Genomic DNA, 9,060 nt, shown 5'->3' with positions numbered 1-9,060 from the left:
TTCCACCATACTGTAATGTCTCTTTAAATGCCTTTGTAAGGCTGTTTAGGTAGTTTCTATGAAAATGTACAATGACATCAGTCTGCTATGGAGGAGAATTCAATTTTCATCAGAAACTATTGAAGAAATTCCAAGCTAAATATTGCTTGGTCAGATAATGTTGTTTTATTGTATGTCATTTCCAAACATGCTGTGCCTAGGAATTTGTAAAACAATAAGTCAAATATGTGTATTTTGCATGCAATGTTAACTATTGGCTCAAAGCTAATCTGTATTTATTCAGAAAATACTGTAGAAATATCATTGCCACCACAGTCATTTCCACCACACTGCCCTTTGTGGTGGAAAAGACAATACAACATTTCTACAGTATTTTTGTACAAAGTCAGGTAGAAAGTCATATATATATTTTTAGACTAGATATACATTATTCCCTTGTAATATTTTAATCACAAGAGGAGAGGCTTTGTAGCAAAGTCAGCCACAACATGCTCTGTTGGTTTTTGGTTTTCGAGGACGGCCACTGAAAGGATCTGAAACGCATTTCCGATTTCTCCGTCCCCGCGAGAGTTTAACAGGTGCGATAATCCCCATGTTATTTTCCCATAGGAAAAAATCTCAAGATACTGGATCTCCAAATATGTGGGATAGTTTTTTTTGTAGGGAAACTTCAGAGGTCTATGGCTATAGCAGAGGTCATGTTCTAACCTGAATCTGACTGACTCTGAAATGTTACCATGTGTTTCTGGGGTAGTTGTTGGTGCCCACATCAAGGGCTTGCATGTTTGTTGGGTATACTGGGTGCTGACTGGATCATAAACGGCCAAAGCAACAAGGAGGAATGACCAAAGAATTTGTTGTTAGATAATGGTATTTGGGTGCCCGCACAAGAGTTTGTGTTTTGTTTGGTTATGTTGTGGATCTGATCATAATTGGGCACAGAAACAAAGAAGACTGACTGAAGAATTATTTGGTATTTGTATTTTCTGGGTGCCTGCATCAATGACTTTTGGTTTGTCTGGTTAAGTTGCTGATCACATCATAAAAGCCCACAGTAATGAAGGGAAATGACTGAAGAATTTGCAGGTACTTGTTATTTGTTGGTGCTCTCATCAAGTGTTTGTGTTTTGTCGGATGACAGACTAGTATCTCAGTGAAATGAAAATGAACGAAGGGTTTGGCCAGGCAAGATACGTTTCTGATTGGATCACAAATGGCCACAGCAATGAAGACAATTGACTGAAGAACTTGTGGACATTGGTGGATGCCAGCATCAAGGGCTTGCGATTTGTGTTATGTTGCTGATCAGATCATAAACGACCACAGCAACAAAGAGGAATGACTGAAGAATTTCTTGGTTTTGTTAGTAAAGTAATTAGTGTGGAGGCGGGTGGGTTTTTTACATTCACTTTCATTCATTGTCATGTACATCACAGCACACATAAAAAACTTCCCGCAGTTTATAAGCTCATCTCCTACTTGATGTAATAATACAGATTATTTATTTTCAAAACATGTCTACCCATGCCAGTATGATATTTCAGATTGTGGTGGATGTCTTATAATGCATACAAATGTATGATAATTGTAAATGGGTTCAAACCTGGTATGAAAATGGTCTAGTATTATTAAGTGACGTGTCATAATATTTTTAAATTATAGATGTATACTTAGACGTGGTGGAAATGACATTTGTTCAGTGCATGTCAGGAAAAAAAATATCTTGTGATATTAGTGTGCCCTCTGGGTCTTAAAACTACAGTACACATAATCTCATGAGACTGTGAAAAGTGTTATTTGGGTAGGTAGAGGTGGCATCTGCGACTTTCGTCTAATCACTTTGTTACGCCCGGTGCGTAATTCCAAGATAAATGTATTCAAAGTGCCGAGAAAGCATTACAGGCCATGAAATACAAAAATAGACAAATGTTTCGGGCCTAGCCCATCATCAGTGTCTCAATTTAGAAACACGTCACCAGGCGTGGACGCCTCTTTTAGGTTCCCGGACCAATCAGTTTTGTATATTTCTCAGCCCCTGAGTGCGGTCTCTACTTTTCTACTACATAAGTGTGATTGGAACATATTTTTTTCCAGAAGTTCACAAGGCCAAAAGGGCACCAAGTTGAAAAATCACCCCTTAATAACTTTGAATTTAATTTAATTTAAATACCTGCATTTAGCCTGTAGCTGTCACTAACTAATTTGATTAATTGTTTTTATTGATTATCAGCAGCACACAAGCTGCTGTGACTGTCTAGCAAAGCATCATATTAATGGGGTAGCTATAGCTAACTGTAGTAAGCGAGGGGTTTAAATAAGTGTTGGCTTCTGAGAGCCATATGAAACCCACAGCTGACAAATGAGTTGGGCCATCTCTGTGACTCATTGTGTGTCCCTCAACATTTGCCAATATTTTGAAGTAGACTTACACACAGGAGTTTAGTCATGAGCTATCTTCCTAGTTGATTTCCTAGCTGTCAAATGGTTTGAGGAAATAAACATCTTCCAAAGAAATAGGTTAATGTGTCATTAGTGAAAGGTCATAAGGCCAATATGGATGGATGATAATCAAAGGTCAAGGATGTTATGGGCCAGCCATATACCACAACATAAAAAAGGACATAACTTCAGGTGAAGTTTAAACAGTAGAGAGTATTTATTAATCTTCAGACTTAAGAGATATGAATCCCATGGCACTTATTGCAAAGAGTAGGTTCCCAGTGTCCTGGCTAAATTCCCGACATGGCTCATTCAGTCTGGTCCCCTAATGTTCCCCCAGTGTACGTGATTGGCTCAATCATTCATCCTCTCACTCTCCACCTCAAGCTGGTGTGTGGTGAGTCTTCTGGCACAAAATGGCTGCCATGCATCACGGGATACACATTGGTGGTGAAGTTCCCCCTTCACTGTAAGTGCTATCTAAGTGCATGTTGTTGTTGTTTAATGTCTAGGGGATACTATATGGCCTTCTTTTTGTGGAAGTGAACTAGTGAATTGATGGGGGCCAATGTATGAGTCAGTATGATAAATGTGTGTTGAGGGAGAGATCTTCTAGCCTAAACCCATTTGTTCAATTTGTGTTCAATCTTGTGTTGCAACCACATGGCCATGTTCCGGTCAGTGCAGAGCCACCAACAAAACGTTGTTTCAACAAAAAATGTTTCAGAAAAAATATTTCTAAAATATTTCAACCACAATTTCACAGTTTAGAATTATAGCAAAAGTTGAATGCATTCATTTTTAATTGTTGATGATGTTGATGTTGATGATGAGGTTTCAAGTAAACACTTGCCTTGTTTTACATTTATTTTAAGTCACTACTGATATTGATTAAGCACACTGTTTAGGCTACTTCTTAACAAAGATGATGACTGTTAAGCCATGCATTAACAAAACAGGTTCAAAACAATCAGTTGACCAAAAAAAAACATTGTTGATGAGTAATGGCAGGACTTGTTCTACTTACTTATCACATATGCCTACTTATCATGGTTACGGTTATGGATTTGGCAGATGTCTTTGTCCATAGCGAATACTTATCATATAGCCTACTTGTCACAGAAAACTCATATTAGGCAGTGTGCCAGATTTGTTGGAATGAGACCTTGTGGGGGGCTGTCATTGTCATTATCGTTTTTCTGCATTGGTATCAAGTGTTGTTTGATGATCTACTTCTTTACCCACTTATGAGCAAACAAGTACAAATAATGTACTGATTTCATATCTATGGCTCTTTCTCTCTTGAAATGCCCTACTTAGTCAGCTAGTGCATAATTGTTCTAAGCCCAAAACCACTGTGTGAGCCAGGGGCCATAGTCCTGTTTTGTCTGCATTATCATCGTTGACTGATCCTGATGTTCAAATGCTGTTCTTCAGATGGGACTTCATACACATCTGTCACAGTCTGGTAGTTGTACGACGTACTAAGAGGCCCCTGAACGTACATCAGACCTCCAACGCAGTCCACCATCCTGAAGAGAGTTGCTGCAAGAGCCAAGAATGTCGCGGCGAACAACTTGAAAACTCCAGTCATGGTCAGTGCTGTCTTCGATAAGACTGAAACAAACAACACAATAAATAAAATATTTTGTCTCCGTGTAGCCTTGAGCACTATTCATTTTTCCAACTCGTGAAAAAGAAAGACAGCCTACCTCGTGACGCTATCAAGCATGTGTTGATACAGGAAACAGGGTTATCTTCTTCAGTCTCCCTCTTCATATAGCAGTTCGCCTGAATTCATTTAATGTATCCGCGTCTATGTACTGATACGTTCCCCACGTTTCAACAGACAGCCAAAGACTCAACCTTCCTTGGAAGTCACATTATCGAGTAGGCTTGTCTAGGCTACTTTCGATGCGTCACCTCAGTCCCGGGAAATTCCGAATGCTGTACAGTAGCTGCGTTCCTTCGAAGGGACCTCACCTTAACCATACAATTAAACAGGGTACATTTTGTCTTCAAGTAACCTAGGCTAGCATATAACTATTTTAAAATGGATCTGTAATTCTTGCGTTTAGTTAAAAATAAAAGCAAAATGTGTGTGTGTGTGTGTGTGTGTTTGTGTAAAACTACTGCCGTTTGAGGATAAGTATTAGGCTACTTATAGCCTATTGAATACATTCTACTAGGTTTTTAATCATTAACAACATTTACAACAAGGATTATTATTAAGCCTGGTATAGCAGTTAGAACTGCTGGACAAGTTTTGTCCCATTTGTAGAACAGGGGTTTTCAATTAGTTTGGTTCCAAGGATCCCTTTTGGGATAGAACATTTTCCATATGGCCCCATCATACAACATTTAAGCATGCCATTTGTATTCTGAAGTTGTGGCCAGGTCCATTATCCCATGTTTTCTGGCAGGTGGGTAACTCAATTTTGGATTTTGCATCACTTGACGTTGAGACATGGACTGACTCAAACATCAAACATTTCATCGGCTAGCTAGGTGACAAATAAGCAAAGCTAAGCAGCAATGGTTCTTCATGTCCTGAGTAAAGTTTTTCAAGTTAAATGTGAATGTGGATGGGAGCAAATAGACACAATTTGCTTGGTTTATGGGTGAAAAGGGGTGCCATCTCATCTGTACACATGAATTAAAATGATAATCCTCAACTGTTAAAGGATTTTATGCTTTTACATAGACTTGCAATATTCAGATGTTGCTTTTACTATCAAAAATAGTTCTATAATGAGGCTTTTACAGTGAAATATGTTGCTTATTGTAAATCTACGATGGAAATCTAAATGAAATAACTTGTTTTTACAGCATAATGGTCATGGCAATATAGCAGAAAAAACAAAGTTGATTATCCAAGTTTAACATTTTTAATTTACATGTTGTTTTGTAATGATTGCAGCAACACAGCTGCTATGTTTTTTTCTGTAAAAATAGTTGTTTTGATGAAGTTCTATGAGTAAGTTGTTCTTTGGAAGTCTTACACAACAGATAGAAGGATTTGTGAAAACCCTCTGTGACAGTGACACATTTACTGATGGGCAATTCCATGGAAAATTCAATTTTTTGCAACATCCATAGCGCCAATAAAATGTGATGGTATAGTATGATGTGAATGATTACATGAATTTTGAGCATTTGCTATTTTTGGCTGAAGAATGTAAATGAGAAAAAATGCACAAACATTTTTCATTCACATCATACAAATGCCAAGGCATTTCACTGGCATTATGAATGTGACAAAAAGTCCATTTTCCGTGGAATTGCCCTGATACAGATCTGTGACTTTTGGCTCAAAATCTTTTGCCACAAGTGCTCAGGAGTTTTGCACCAAATATACCTTCATACTTAGTTAACAATTAGTTTAAACCCTAAACAGTCCTTTTACTCGTATGTATGTATGTTAGTTTCAGATCACCTTTGTTTTGTTTCATCTTTGCAGGTATTGGAGAGGATCTGATAATGTAAAAAATGGGGGTTCACCCGATATTGTATATCTTGTGTCCTGTGGCGTCCTGTGTTCAGTAAGTTTATTAGGCTAATAGAATACACATAGATGCAGGACCATCAGTGCCAGGAGAGAGCATAATAGAAGTTTAGGTAGGTAGGTTTGATAGAAGTTTACAAAGACACTTACTTTAAGGCATTTGATTGCATTGTAGCAGAATAGTCATGGCCTAGAGATTAATGGGTTAGACTAATTCTTAGAAGGCCCAATAGGCATACACTTAGTTTGGGCTTTGTTGACAGCAGTGACTATGAGACGGTCAAGAAGGCTGCCCTCCTGGCATATAACCTGGGACCGGAAGCTTACAGGGAGCAGTTTAGACATTCTGAATTATCACTGGGTCAGATCAGATGTTGACTTTGCCAGGAGGCAACATGAGCTGGTGTTTGATGAGTGGCTGTGTGTTTGTGGGGTCCATATAGTTTTCAAGAGTTGCGGCAGCTGATAATATTGGAACAGTTCAAAGCAAGCATGTCCCGTCCCACTGAGGTTCAATTAAATGAACAACAAGGTGGCAGGGTAGCGGAAGGCAACCAAATGAGATAGCGAACAACTATGTTTTGGCCCACCATGGTCCCTGGAAAAGCAAGCCCTCAGATACAGAAAGAAAACTGTGTGTAGATGGGGAAAACCTAGTCAGTCTCAGTCTTACTCCTGCAGGCAAAGCCTTTTTAAGCCTCTAGTCACTCTGTTGAGATAACATGCCACTACCATAAGAAACCAGGGCATATGAAGTCTTGTTGGCCTTTAGAGAAGTCAGTGTAGTTCCCATCATCCTGTGGCTTGAGTTTCAAGTACCGTGACAGGTGCATGCGACTCCAGTGACTGGTAAACTGGACATCAGGAAGACCCAAGCCAAGATTCTCAGGCACTTCTATCGGCCTTACTTACATAGGTGGTAGCTCTTTGTGGATCTTGCCATGCCTGCCAGATTGGTTTGGTGGGAAACCCAACCAGATTATTCCATTGGCTCCATTGAGCCCTCTGCTCATTGTGGAGGACCCATTCTCTTCTCTAACTCTGAAGCCCTGAGTAACTTTTCCCAATTTATTGGTCAGCAAGCTGACATGACTCCTTTAGTACAGGATTTTGCAGATTTGTTCAAAGACGTTCCAGATCATACAAATGTTGCCATCTACGTGGAAATGTACTAGATTTTGCAGATTTGTTCAAAGACATTTGAGGTCATACAAATGTTGCCATTCATGATGTGGAGACAGGTGATGCAATACCTATAAAGCAACATCCTTATATGTTACTGCCAGCTAAGCTCAGGAAGGTGGAGACAATTACATCAGGAGAGCCAGTTCTGGTGTAGACACAGGATGCCAGATCATTTTCAGGGACACATGTTTGTTTATTTCTTTAATCTTTTTGTCTTGAAATGTGCAAACATTTACAGCACAAAAATGCAAAACTACAGAAAAAAAACATGTCTAAGTATAAATAGAGTGATCTGTTCTGTGTCTGTTTTTCATCCAATGGCCCTGGGAAGTGGGAACTTAGGTTCTGTGACATGATATTATGAGCTCCGTGGAATACCTGGGCATTTTAAAGGCACCATAAAGAGTTTTTTTTACCTTCAAATATTTCCAAAAAAGACACATATTTAGTTCATTTAGGCTATTATTATGCTTTTCAACTGTAGGGGGATCCCAAGAGCAAATCTTCTTCAGTGCTGCTCTAAATCTGGATGCCTCTGCCAAGACACCGTATTGGATCATCCAGCAGGTCAGTAATCCAAAAGGTGTGTCCAGATCAACACAGTAATGATTTTACTGAGCCATGTTTCTGCCATGGTTTAATGGTGGTTCTGCCATGGTTTAATGGTGGTTCTGCCATGGTTATCAGTTCCCTGATCTGAACTCAAAAGAAAACCAGTGGGGTGAGTGCAAGGAGGAGAATGCACAAAAAAGGACCTCGGAATCTGGATGACCCGGAGATATTCTGTAAAGACGAATGCCCTTATATCCCCTGCTTTGTATTCTCCAACGTTGTGAGATTTTATAGGGGGAGACTAAAAGTTATTTTATCAGCATATGGAATCTTTGCAAAGAATTTAATAGTAATTGTTGCTTGCTTGCTTGCTCTTTAAAGTTGTTATGCCGCTTTTTACTCATCACTGCCACGTCATATAAGCCAAAGTGAAACCGAATGCCCACATTTGCATTTTGAGCCAGGTTCAGATGATCGTGTAGGATGACCACGGTTACCTTCTGTCTTGTATAAAAAGTAGAACCAGTACTTTTGAAATGATCTGAGCGGACACACACATACGGATGTACAGATGGACCCAATTACAATGCATTCTAATTCTGAGGAATTATAATCATAATTTGACAATTGACAGAGCACACCACAAGGTGGCAGCAGAAGATCATCAGCAAAAAGTATTACAGGTAATTTAAAGAGCAACTTCACTCAAGCAGCACAATTCTGAAAAAATGTGTGCAGAGTGTGCAGGAGGGTGAGGTCACTCTGAGAGAGGTACCAAATGATGGCTCTGGTCTTGTGAGGTGCAGGTTGATTTAAATAGATAATGGTGTGCTGAGCCATTTTCAACCCATGAAATGCAAATGTTGTACATTTACATGTACATTTTTATCCATATGAATAACAGCTCTGATGTGTTTCACCACAGTGCAGTGATACCAGTTTCAAAGTTGTGGTTACATTTTCATTATATTATTATGAACCCAAAGAAATGCAAGCTGGTGGTGTAGGCCTCAAAAGAATAACAGGAATGACATTTTCAGCAGGTTTTGAATGTAAATGTATTCATCCAATGTCATTTCTGGGTTCTTTTCACGACTGGGCTTGCCCCTACAGTTGGGGGGGTTTGTGATGCGATCTAGGAAAACTCTTCACGTGGTATGCTCAAAAATCCTTGATTTATGTTCCATTTCAACCCTCTCTGGTGAAATTTCACCAACTTAAGATTCTGATACCATCCTAGCAACATTCTGGACACTGTCCCCTAGCAAAATCCTGAATACCATCCTCCCAAAATCTTGGAGTGACATATAAGACATAACACAACATATAAGACAGGAACAAAGACAAAGAAAAAACAGAACAGGACAGACAAAGGTGGC

Source organism: Alosa alosa, chromosome 17, assembly GCF_017589495.1.
Source record: "Alosa alosa isolate M-15738 ecotype Scorff River chromosome 17, AALO_Geno_1.1, whole genome shotgun sequence".
Lineage (NCBI taxonomy): Eukaryota > Metazoa > Chordata > Actinopteri > Clupeiformes > Clupeidae > Alosa > Alosa alosa.
The sequence above is the reverse complement of the archived record's forward strand: the minus strand, read 5'-3'. Positions refer to the sequence as shown.